Raw genomic sequence first — 13281 nt, 5'->3', positions numbered from 1 at the left:
ATACTTTGCCCTGATTACTTACAGGACTTCCTCCTTCCCCTTGCTCAGCTGTCTGCTCAGAGGTCTCCCAAAAGGGCTTCCCCCTGGCTCCCTCCCTGAAAGAGCACACAGTTCTCATCTGCCTTACTCTCCAATTTCCTTACCCTGTCTTGTCTTCTTTGTCTTGGCACTTATCATCCCGATGATTTTTTACGTATTTGTTCATTGCTTGCCTCCCTCTACCAGAATGCAAGCTCCATGAGGGAAGAAATTGTTTTTCTAACCGCCATGACATTTGTACTAACAGAAATAGCATCTGGCCTGTTGTATTCAGCAACCACATGAATACACTGATTGAAAAGTGAACATCTTAGGCTTTCCAAAAGAAAAAAAAACTGATTTTTTTTTCCTTCTCTAGAATTGACTAGTTATTCTTCTCAGCCTTAATCACCCTAAGATGCAACATGTTTGCAGTACTTACTCCAAGGGAATTATATAGATAATCTACTGAAGTAAAAATTATCCAAAGGACAAGTCACACCAGTTTTCATTTCACACTCCCAATAAAATTCAGCAAGCTCTCCCTGCACTCTGCCGCTATCCGTTGCTGTCCCCCCCATACCCGTTTTCCCCTGAGCCCATGGTCCCCAGGAACATTAGCCTGAGAAACGGTCTCTTTGAGTGACCCTGGGCACAGAGAGAGCTGCTGAGTCTATATATCAAACTGATTGGTCACAGGTGGTCACAATGTGAGACAGAGAATGTAAATTTTTAAACACCGTGGTAACTGCACAGAGTAATACTGCCTGTTTGAAATGCTACCACGGCTAATTAATGCAGCTCAAGGGTTCTCACACTTGATAAATACGAGAGATGGCAAAAGTCTGAGAGTTAGGTAAAGGAACCAGTATGAAAATAGCTTTGGAAAAATATACTGCAGTACACAGCCACCATTCATCCCTTACACAGAAAAACTGTATTAGTGCTTAAAATGACTCTTCTCACTAACTTTCCACCCAACTCAATTTAATTTAACTCAATTTAGGCTTAAATGTTCATACTCTGAACTCGGCTGTCTTTGAGCTTTTTAAAGAGTAATGACATTGATAGTTGAACCTGTGGACCATGTTGCATGTTTTCTAATGTTATTTGTTGGACTGAACTTGCGATGAAAAGTAACTATTAAAAAAAATAAATGCGTGTGGAGATTAGAGTCCACATTTTGAAATGTCAGTAAATACAGTATTTATGTGACAGATCATAATGACTTGTAAAAGGCAGCCATATGTGTATCAAGCTCTCCGTCTTCCTAATGTTTTTTTTCTTTAAAAATCTTTTTTTAAATTTTTAAATCTGAAGCAAACAGCACCGAACAAGAACTACGTTTCAGATTTTTTGAAGAATCAAACTAAAATCTGACCTCCTCGGCCCGCAGATTTTTCTCTTTCAAAAGAAACTAGGGGAACATTTCCAGCCAGTGCGCTACTGTCATATCACAACATTTAGGGCAACGGAAAGATTTAAGAAAAAGAAATCCAAGGATAGAACATTAGAGTCAGTTCTTCATTCTTTAATGTACTGATTCACTACTTAGCAGTGCCTAGAGGTAGTTTGCCGTGTACTTTCACAAATAGCACCATTAACAGAATTTTACATGCCTAGGTCACTTTCCTTTGATCCCAAAGAAGTCTTAAAACATTGAACAAACAACAGACTTGAGGCTACATCCCAGAAAGACAGCCACTTCTGGGGAGTAGAGGTGGTCCCTGACATAGCAACAGAACATGCAGGACAATTTCAAACAAAGAACAAAAGCAAGCGATGGTCCTTCTGAAAACCGCCAAGGATGTTAAGTGTTTTCAGAGAGTGAAATCAAACACAACAGCATTAAGGCCTGTGGAGAATTTTCCTAGGAGATGAAACCCCCTCTTAAAAGTGATTAAGTCCTTAGTGGTCCTCCCAGACCTCCAAATTTCATGGTCCCATATACATAAGCCTCATCTCCAAATGCACTGAAATTATATCTCAAGGCATAAGCTTTCTTTTGTTCTGATGCCAGTTTGTAAGAGATCTTCACATGAACAAAAGCTTCTGTCTTTACAATAACCATCTTTCTTTAGAAAAGGCAAGCGATATACTTTTGGGATGCCAAATCACACAATAGAGGAAACCAAATAATTCCAGGGAGGTTTGATGAGCCCTCAGCAAATCCTACAACAATTCTAGTCATCTGTCACTCAGGAAGTATCTCAAAAAGAATTGTGTGGCATTGCTACTGTCTATTACCTGTAATATTCCGTTTGGTTCACTTGAGATTTTTTTTCTAAATATGTAATGAATGCATTCAATAATTGTTTGAATTGCTGCTGTGCATTCTGTCATAAGTGGTTTATGGATAACCATCAATTGGTTCTGCTCATCAGTCTAACAAGTTCAATGTACTACTCAGAGCAAAGGATGACTATTTATTTAACAGCTCTTGGCAGGAAAATTTGTTGCATGCCACAACTTTACAAAGAACATTAAAATCAATGACAATTTATAAACCAAAGGCTGGGAATTATGCTTTGGATTCCCATAATTCATCAGAATAAAGCTGTCAGATACCTTTTATTATAAATTAATAGCATGTTGTCTAAGAGCGCTGCGGAACAGATGTTTTGCTGGTTCAGTACTGACATCTAGTGGACAATGAAAAATATTCCCCTATTTTCTCCCCAGTGGTATTTTCCCTTTTTCACAAAAGATGTTTGTTGCCGCCGCAGGGGTCAGAAGATTTTTAGCATGCAAGAAATTGTACACGAGTTCAAGTTTTGTGCATTTGTGTTTGAGCTGACTAACTGTCACAAGTTTGAACTTTATCGATAAATAGTGGCAGTATGTACTTAATTTAAAATATACTCAATCCTTTTTTAAAAAATCTGTTTCTATAATACATCTTAAACTTTTTGGTATTCTTTTATACTTGGGACTTAATTACTCCTTATTCTCTACTATCAAACTAACTGTGCTGGGATCCCTGGGTGGTGCAGCGGTTTAGCGCCTGCCTTTGGCCCAGGGCGCGATCCTGGAGACCCAGGGTCGAATCCCACGTCGGGCTCCCTGCATGGAGCCTGCTTCTCCCTCTGCCTGTGTCTCTGCCTCTCTCTCTCTCTGTCTCTCTCTGTGACTATCATAAGTAAATAAAATTAAAAAAAAAAAAAAAAAACTAACTGTGCTATATTAAAGCATCAACTTCCAACTCAAATGCTCTCATAAAGAAATAGAACTATAGTTCTAAATATAGTTCTAAACTAAACATTTACGTGGCTTTTCTATGATTAAAAGTTAAGGTTTAACATAATTATTATGAATTTTTCTCTCCAGTTTAATGTGATTTATGAATGGCCAATAGGTTGCAAAAAGAAAAGAGGAAAAAGAGAGATTGAGAGAAAGCCTACTAATATGCACTGTTTGTGGATTTTGCTTCTTTTTTAAACAGTATCTTCAAGTTGGTCTACACAATAACATTCCATAGTCATTAACATATTTAAAACCTGAAAAATATCCTCCTACACTGGCACCCTCTCAGGTACACAGTCTCAGAAAAGGCATGCCCTGAAGCACGGTTAGGATTTTAATGTCCCAGGTGAGAGACCAACCGGAGGCTTCTCGTATGTTCCAGGTTACCTGATCTGGACCCATGCTGGATGTGACTTTCCAGAGGATTAAGGAGGTTAAGAAGCTCATTCTCCTCAGAGCCTTTGGAATATGGAGTACCTGAGTACCTGAAAGCAAAGAAAAGAGAAATAAAACTAGTGCTCACTATGTACTTGGTTTTGCATCTGGCACTATGTTAGGCACTTCACATAAGAAATTAATAGAGAAAAAAAGAAATTAATAGAGTATGAGGTCAGGAATAAAAATTATCGGTCCAGTTTAATACCCCTTAAAGAATGGCATGTGCTCTAAGACCAGCATCAAGCTGAGATTTCTAGGAGAGAAGGAAAAATACCTCTTTCTAACTTGATTGTTACTGGGAGACAACTGGTAAAACTCAACCAAAATCATAATATTTCCCCATTCCACTTTACTGAACCATAAAAATGGTGAGAATGGTATGTGAAACCACCTTATAAATCGTGTGAAGTTTATAAAATCTATTTTAGGTTACTTTGAAAGCGGTGCATTACAATTATTTGGGAAGGCCCATGTGATTATTATGTAGGCGAATAAATAGAACAGAACACAATATCCTCTCACAATAAAGAGAAATCAACCTCAGGAGTTCTTTATGTGAAAGTGGGGGGTAAACCTCCTTAAAGCATAAGTCCACAATTTTTTATAGAGTAATGTAAAAGGAGCTATTTTGGGATTTTCATGGTTTTCTTGTTTAGGAAACTCTACGATCCAATCTCAACTTTCAAATTGTTTGAACATCTTTCTCAACAAGCTTTGAGCAAGTCATTAAATTAAAGACATTGTATGAATAAAGACAACTGAGTAGCATTTTATCAACTAACATGCCCTCTCAATGGGCAGCATTTTTGTGTTACTAAAAGAAAAATAGGGATCCCTGGGTGGCGCAGTGGTTTAGCGCCTGCCTTTGGCCCAGGGCGCGATCCTGGAGACCCGGGATCGAATCCCACGTCAGGCTCCCGGTGCATGGAGCCTGCTTCTCCCTCTGCCTGTGTCTCTGCCTCTCTCTCTCTCTCTCTGTGACTATCATAAATAAATAAAAATTTAAAAAAAAAAAAAAGAAAAATAGACCGCCTTCTGCTGTTATGCATAACTAACTTCAAGTCTTTTCATGAAAGAACCCTTATCACACTCACATGAATCTTTAATCAACATTCACTTATTTTTAAAATAATTTTTAACACTCTAATCATTCCAAATCCCATATTCTCATCTAAGCCATGGGCCTATACTAACTCCCTCTATATAGATACATTTCCAAGATCCCCATTGGTGAGAAATCCACAACTGTTGATGTATAATTGTCACATTCAGATCTGAAAACAGCGGAAAAAGCAGATCACAGGAGGCAAGGCCTGGGAGCCAATAGATAGGACATTCAAAAGCTTGACCGTGTAGCAAATGCAGGTCTACGGTGGGTGTTTTAACTGTAAGAAGAAAATAAGTTGAGTAAAATAAGAAAATCCTCTTAATGTGGAAAGGACAACCAGCAAATGAGACCCATAGTTCTGGAAAGAAAAATCATGTGGAAGAGACTCAAAGCTTTAATCCTAGAAGTCACTTCCCTTCACATACTTCCCAGTGTCAGGCAAGTCAGAGCCCAGAAGTGCACCAGGAAAGCCAAAGACCCAGAAGGACAACTTCCTCCTGATTGACCTAGGGTCCAGTTGGTACAGTTACAATAATTTTTATTAAGGCCTTCCTCCTACCCTGATTATTTTAGGTTGTGACTGAAGTGGACAGAATCATTACACCTTAGGTCTGGAAGGGGCCTCAAAGAACAATTAGTCTAACTGCTCGGCCTCAGACAAAGAAAAGAGCCTCAGAGAGGTTAGGGGTATCAGAAGTCAATGATACAGTAACAGTGCCATCGTGAAATGGGATAGGAGGTCATCATGCCTGAGACTGCAGGAAGCCATCAGGGTCAGGAAAGATTCAGGGCCAGGGGGACAAGGGAAGGCTGGGAGTAAGCACTTGTCTCAGAAATGCCTGGCCAAGCAGAGTTGAAATCTCCAAGTAAAGGTTGCAGCCAGGGCAAGAACACATCCAGGTGCCCAAGACGAGACCCAGACTTTGTATCAAAACTCAAGTAGGCAAGTGAGAAACCAAGATGAGCAGTAGAAGAAAGGAAAGCAGAGCCATGTAGATGAATAAGAACCCCCGAGATCCACAAAAGGAGAAAGAGAGTCAGGCTCATAATCAACACTGAGACTTCAGCCCCCCAACTCCACTCAGAAACTAAGGTAACTCTAACTTGGCTCAGAGATTCTATATGGTTCTCTGAAGACAGGATTCAGTTCCGGCCTACCTGACTTGGTAGATGAGAGCTAGTTCTTGGAGCATCTGGATACAAAAATGTAAGCATTAGGTAACCGGAGTGTCAAGAGGGCAGACCCCTACAGAGCCTGTGTTACCTGGATGTTCTATGGATACCTGAAGCCATGAATCAACAAGATATGTGACTTACACATGCACACAAGGTATTTGTACTCCCATACAGAGACCACAACTTGGTAATCAGGAGACGTTGCATGTTTATTTCATCCCCTTATTTCCTCTCTCTTCAACTTTCAATCATTTTACTGTTTGTCAATAGTCTTTCTACCACGGATTCCCCAATGCATTTTAAAATTATTTTCCTGGGTAAATTCACATCTTCTATTTATTTTTCAACTTTGTTTATAAAAATGTCTACTTTAAAAATGTCATTTCCTAAAGAGCCAGGGTACATATTTACTTAATAAATGTTTATGCTTCTTTTGAATCTGCTTTGTATTCTGTGTCCAACCAGGGGCTCATGAAAAAGACATGCAGTGAATTCACATCAGTCTGTTTTCCAGCTGAGAATTTTGAATCTAAAGATTTTGAATCTTACCTAAATGTACCAGAAACCATCTTTCTACTATTTATCTTAAAAACTGCGTAAAATGTAATTAAATTGGTTAACATAAATGATAAAATTACATCTTTAGGAATTTTTAACTGAATTCAGGTCAATGAATACTAGAAGTAAGGAACTGGGTGGTTTATGAATTAATATATTTAATCAATGATTTATAGTTAATTTGCTTTACTTAAGTCCATCCTTCACTCTATTACTAAGACTTTTATCTTTGAATTTTAGAATAAAAAAGCTAAACAATTATTTGGAGAAATGGGTGAACATGGGGAGCCAATTGAAAACTCCAACAGCTTTCTATGTATTCCTTTTGATATTTTATCAGTAAGGTTTTAATAGCTACATGAGAACCACATGTTGATGTTATGTGATAGTCCCAAGCAGAGATATCAATGACTGTGACTGATGAAATAACTAAATATCAACAGTAAGAGGACCTCCAGGATGGTAAAAAAGAACATCACAGAGGGGAGAGAGTGAGTTGCTGGCCAACGTGTAAACAAGAATTTGACTCTGTTTATTTCTTCCTTCCTTTGGATATATTGGAGAATTGCTTTGTGCCTTCTACCTCTCATGGTTCAATTTAATATCTTCCTGTTTTTTTAGAAGGTGGCTTATGCAATTTATTGGAATATTTCCAGGAAAAGAGTAAGAGAAGCAGATGGAGAAAAAAAGGAAGGAAGGAAAGGAAGGAAGGAAGGAAGGAAGGAAGGAAGGAAGGAAGGAAGGAAGGCCGGCCAGCAGGCAGGCTGGCTGGCTCACAGGAATACAAAGCTCAATACATAATAATGCCCTTGGCATTATGATTCCAAGACCCCCATTCCTGTCTTAAATTTCATTATTTTGTTATGATAATGATTTTTGTCAAAATAGTGATCCTTGAGAATAAAGAGCTTTATTTTGCCTCTAAATCAGACTGCCAGAGAAAGAGTGGGTCAAATTTCCCTGAACTCCTGTGTTTCTTTTCCCTTTTTTTTTCGATTTTTATTCATTTATTTATTTACTTATTTAATTATTTATTTAAGAGAACATACACAAGTGGGCAAAGAGGTGGGGTAGGAGGGGTAGAGGAAGAGGGAGAGAGAGAATTATAAATAGGCTCCACACCTAGCATGGAGATGGACTTGGGGTTCAATCTCTTGACCCAGAGATCATGACCTGAGCCCAAATTAAGAGTCAACTCAAAAATTTGGGGATCCCTGGGTGGCTCAGCAGTTTAACGCCTGCCTTTGGCCCAGGGTGTGATCCTGGGGACCCTGGATCAAGTCCCACATCGGGCTCCCTGCATGGAGCCTGTTTCTCCCTCCACCTGTGTCTCTGCCTCTCTCGCTCTCTCTGTGTCTCTCATGAATAAATAAATAAAATCTTTAAAAAAAAAAAAAAGAGTCAACCAAATGAGTCACGCAGGTGCCCCTCTAATTTTTTTTAACTAGTTAGTTACCATACAATGCAATATTGGTTTCAGGATCAGAATTTAGTGATGCAGCACTTAAATACCTGTATTTATTTTCAATTCTGACTTGATCTCCTTCAGAGACTACAATGCCAATCAAGAGAATTTCTGAAGCACAACAAAAGGCCTACCACTCGGCAGGTTTTTGGGACCTCTCCTGTGGCATACCATAGCAGTGGCATAGCTAGCTCACTCATATTCTCACTGATTGTGAAATAAAGGAAAATGACCAGGAAAACAGGGGTTTGAGACCCATGTATGGCTGTTACATGTTGCATCAAGCCAAAGAATCTGCTAAGACCCCTTCAGCTTCGAGGACAGAGATGTCATTTTCTTCAGTCTGCACCCAGAAACTACTGCAGGTTCTCTGACAAGTAGCAGGGCAGGTTGTAATCAATTCTCTCAGGTTGCTGAAGAAAGAATTGGAAGTTTCATCCCTATTCTATGAAATCTAAATGTGGGAATCCAAGCTACCCTTACTTCCCACCTCTGAAGTGTACCCATGCTGCAGCAGTGTGTTATATAAATACTACTCAGTATATGGATGAGTTTTTGTGATTTACTATATATATGACCTATAGATAGCTGTCTACATCAGCTTTGTCCAGGGTCGTCTCAGGGAGCAGAAACTGAATTTCTATACAGACATGTCTGGCTTTTTAAAAAATCCAACATGTGAAAATGCCAACAAAGATAAATCTTTGCAGCCAGAAGATATCACTGAGATCATTTTGTCTAAATTCTTCATTTTATAGAATCATTTATTCATTCATCTGACACATTAATCAATTAATTAATTCCAGAATTTCCCAAAGACTTTAAATGACTAGCTCAGAGAAATGAAATATGTGTTCAGTGTTGCACGGAGAGTTAAAGAGAGTTTAAAATACTGTATGGTACTATTTATATGTAGAATCTAAAAAAGTAAAATAAAAACTGATCTCATAAAGAGTAGAATGGTGGTTGCTAGGGCTGATGGAAGGGGGAAATATATCAAAGGGTACAGACTTTCAGTTATAAAATAAATTCAAAGGATCTAATATATAGCATGGTGACTATAGTTAGCTATATGATGTATACTTGAAATTTACTAGACTAGATCTAAAATGTTCTCACCACACACACAAAGTGTTAACTATATGATGTAATGGATGAATTAATTAAACTGATCTTGAAAATTATTTCATTATATATACATCAGAGAAATCTATCTATAGATAATGAAGCATCATGTTGTATACTTTAAATATATACAATTCTATTTTTCAGCTATTCCTCAGTGAAACTGGAAAAATTTTTAATAAAGAGAGTTCAAAGTTTCCTGAATTATCATCCATATTGTTTCAACTCTTCCAATGTTGAGAAGTGATTATTGGCATTTCCATGCCAATCAAATCAAAGCAAAATGTTAGAAACATTGTCTTTCATTCCCCAATAGCACTCCTTAAAGATCCTCTCTATATTCTTTCTCCTAAACTCATCAGAGTCCCTATTCCATTTCTTCTTTTTTCCCAGTGGCAAAATGAGTGTGAAATTTATCACATAGACCAAGGGCAGCAAACTTGTTCTGCAAAGGGGTAGATATTTTAGGTTTGCAGACCATACAATCTCCATCTCAACTACTTGATTCTGCCATCATAGCACCAAAAAAGCAAAACAAAAACAAAACAAAACAAAACAAAAAAAACCTGTAAACTATAAGAAAATGAATAACCTGGGGATGTGTTTCAACAAAACTTTATTTACAAAAACGGGTTAAGGGCCAGATTTGGCTCACAGACTGCAGTTTGCCAACCCTGTTATAGACTATTACCTGGGAGTGTAGGAGCTAACTTACCATCTTTCTTAGAGGATAAATTGCCTTTTCTTCCCATTATAATTCTCATCTCTTAAAGAAATCTTTAAGATAGCATTCTCAAATAGAACCTACTGCCATAATGGAAATGTTCTATATCTCTGCTCCCAAATATGATCATCACTAGCCACATGGGGCTAATGGGCACTTGAAATATGGCTAGGCAACTGAGGAACAGAATTTTAAATGTTATTTAATTTGTATGATTTGAACTTAAATAGTCATATGTAGCTAATGGCTATTCTGTTGGAAAATACAGCCTTAAGGAGTAATAAACACCATCAGGCACTATGTTAGACAGACCCAAACTACTGAAAAAGTGTATTATTCCCTCAAATCACAATGTGTAGATAGGTACTGGTATCATTATGCCTATGCCCCAGCTCTGGGCATTTCAAAGGCTTTTTTTTTTTTATGCAAAATTATGCTTTTTTTCCAGAATAAAAAATGTAGTTTAATTATAAGCTTAGCATTTTTAAACACATCAATTAGACTAAATGTGTAATACCTTTATTCCTCTTTATATAGCAGTGTGTTAAGCTTGAATTAATAAACAGATTGCAGGTCAACTAATATTCGATAAAGGAGGAAAGACTATCCATTGGAAGAAAGACAGTCTCTTCAATAAATGGTGCTGGGAAAATTGGACATCCACATGCAGAAGAATGAAACTAGACCACTCTCTTTTCACCATACACAAAGATAAACTCAAAATGGATGAAAGATCTAAATGCGAGACAAGATTCCATCAAAATCCTAGAGGAGAACACAGGCAACACCCTTTTTGAACTCGGCCACAGTAACTTCTTGCAAGATACATCCACGAAGGCAAAAGAAACAAAAGCAAAAATGAACTATTGGGACTTCATCAAGATAAGAAGCTTTTGCACAGCAAAGGATACAGTCAACAAAACTCAAAGACAACCTACAGAATGGGAGAAGATATTTGCAAATGACCGTATCAGATAAAGGGCTAGTTTCCAAGATCTATAAAGAACTTATTAACTCAACACCGAAGAAACAAACAATCCAATCATGAAATGGGCAAAAGACATGAAGAGAAATCTCACAGAGGAAGACATAGACATGGCCAACATGCACATGAGAAAACTGCTCCGCATCACTTGCCATCAGGGAAATACAAATCAAAACCACAATGAGATACCACCTCACACCAGTGAGAATGGGGAAAATTAACAAGGCAGGAAACAACAAATGTTGGAGAGGATGCGGAGAAAAGGGGAACCCTCCTTACACTGTTGGTGGGAATGTGAACTGGTGCAGCCACTCTGGAAAACTGTGTGGAGGTTCCTCAAACAGTTAAAAATAGACCTGCCCTACGACCCAGCAATTGCACTGTTGGGGATTTACCCCAAAGATACAGATGCAATGAAACGCCGGGACACCTGCACCCTGATGTTTCTAGCAGCAATGTCCACGATAGCCAAACTGTGGAAGGAGCCTCGGTGTCCAACGAAAGATGAATGGATAAAGAAGATGTGGTTATGTATACAATGGAATATTACTCAGCCATTAGAAATGACAAATACCCACCATTTGCTTCAATGTGGATGGAACTGGAGGGTATTATGCTGAGTGAAGTAAGTCAGTCGGAGAAGGACAAACATTATATGTTCTCATTCATTTGGGGAATATAAATAATAGTGAAAGGGAATATAAGGGAAGGGAGAAGAAATGTGTGGGAAATATCAGAAAGGGAGACAGAACATAAAGACTGCTAACTCTGGGAAACGAACTAGGGGTGGTAGAAGGGGAGGAGGGCGGGGGGTGGGAGTGAATGGGTGACGGGCACTGGGGGTTATTCTGTATGTTAGTAAATTGAACACCAATAAAAAATAAATTAAAAAAATAAAAATAAACAGATTGCACCTACAATTGTAAGACTGAGAATTTATTGCTGTCTTCAATGTACTTGTTACACTCTGAAAATACAGACACAAAAATGAATTCGTATAGTACCAAGTCATAAATTCCATAATAAACATATATATTTCACTATAGTAACACAGAATACTGAACTGCCAGGAATGGATGAATCAAAGAAGTATAAAAACAGCAGAAGACACCTGAGTTGGACATTGAACAGGAATAGAGAAGTGTTCCAGAAAAAGACAACAGCTTTAGCATAGTCATGTATATAAGGAGGGCATACTGGTTTGGGGGAATGATGAGGAATCTGGTAGGACTAGAATGGAGGATGGAGGATGGAAATGACTAGAGATAAATTCAGAAAGGTAAGATAGGACCAGACTGAAAAAGTTGTATGTTTGAAAAATACCTTGCAGGCTCTGAGAAGTTTTTGTTGGTTTTAGAACTAAAGAGGTGACCACAGTTAGGATCTTTGTTATAATTCTGGCAACAGCATGAACACATTTATAAAGACTGGATGTGGGATGAGTGTGCAAATAAAAGCTTTGTATTAACTTTTTTTAAGTAAGCTACATACCTGACATGGGGCTTAAGCTCACAACCCCGAGATCAAGAGTCACATGTTCTACTAACTGAGCCAGCCGGCTCCCCAAAAGCTTTGTATTAATTTTTAATACTGATGATGAAAAAGATTAAAATCATATATCACTGGATTAATGATCATGAATGTTATCCCACAACTTGGTAAAACCCAGATCAGAGGCCACAAGCTGTAGGGGATCAGACTAAACTTAGCCCACAGATGTGTTTTGTTTGTCTTACAATGTTCTTTTTTTGGGTTGCCAATATTTTTATTTGGTTGCCAATATTTATAAACCAGGCAATTTCACATGAAAATCCAGATTTCTCTCTAGAACGTCCATTTCATTTTAAAAATCATAAGACTGAACAGCACTGGGCCTGCATTCTCTCCTGGCAGCAATCAGCTATCACTGGGTTGCAGTCCCTCATCTCCCCACAGAGCGGCCATGCCTAGTTTTCCATGGTGCCCACCACTACCTAATACTTGACTTTGACTTGATCTCACTCTTTTATAATACCCACCCGGCCTCGAATGTGTTTGAATTTTTTACTCCAACTTAAGATTTAGTTGAAAGTTTAAAATTTCATTTGGTTTCAGAAAGCTTCTCTATAAATATTATCTTCTACAATACCTACTATATTATATATGTGTGTGTGTATATATATTTATACACACACACATACACACAATGGAATATTACACAGCCATAAAAAATAATGAAATCTTGCCATTTGCAACAATGTGGATAGAACACTGGCAATGCTAAGTGAAATAAGTCAGTCAGAGAAAGACAAATACCATATGATTCCACCATATGTGGAATTTAAGAAACAAAACAAATGAGCAAAGGGGGGCAAAGAGAGAGAGACAAACCAAGAAACAGACTCTTAACTAAAGACAACAAGTCAATGGTTACCAGAAGGGAGGTGGATGGGAGGGATGGG

At 38.1% G+C, this 13281-nt stretch overlaps 1 long non-coding RNA gene across 2 annotated transcripts in view; it reads right to left on the bottom strand.

Annotated features, from left to right (window-relative positions):
* Positions 1-13281, bottom strand: part of LOC111092848 — a 176494-nt gene that overhangs the window by 109285 nt on the left and 53928 nt on the right. For both annotated transcript variants that reach the window (XR_005379933.1, XR_005379932.1), the window contains one exon: positions 3649-3746. This is a non-coding gene — a long non-coding RNA (uncharacterized LOC111092848). The remainder of the gene's footprint in view (positions 1-3648; positions 3747-13281) is intronic.

Source organism: Canis lupus, chromosome 27 (assembly GCF_011100685.1).
Source record: "Canis lupus familiaris isolate Mischka breed German Shepherd chromosome 27, alternate assembly UU_Cfam_GSD_1.0, whole genome shotgun sequence".
In the NCBI taxonomy this organism is placed as follows: Eukaryota; Metazoa; Chordata; class Mammalia; order Carnivora; family Canidae; genus Canis; species Canis lupus.
The sequence above is the reverse complement of the archived record's forward strand: the minus strand, read 5'-3'. Positions and strand labels throughout refer to the sequence as shown.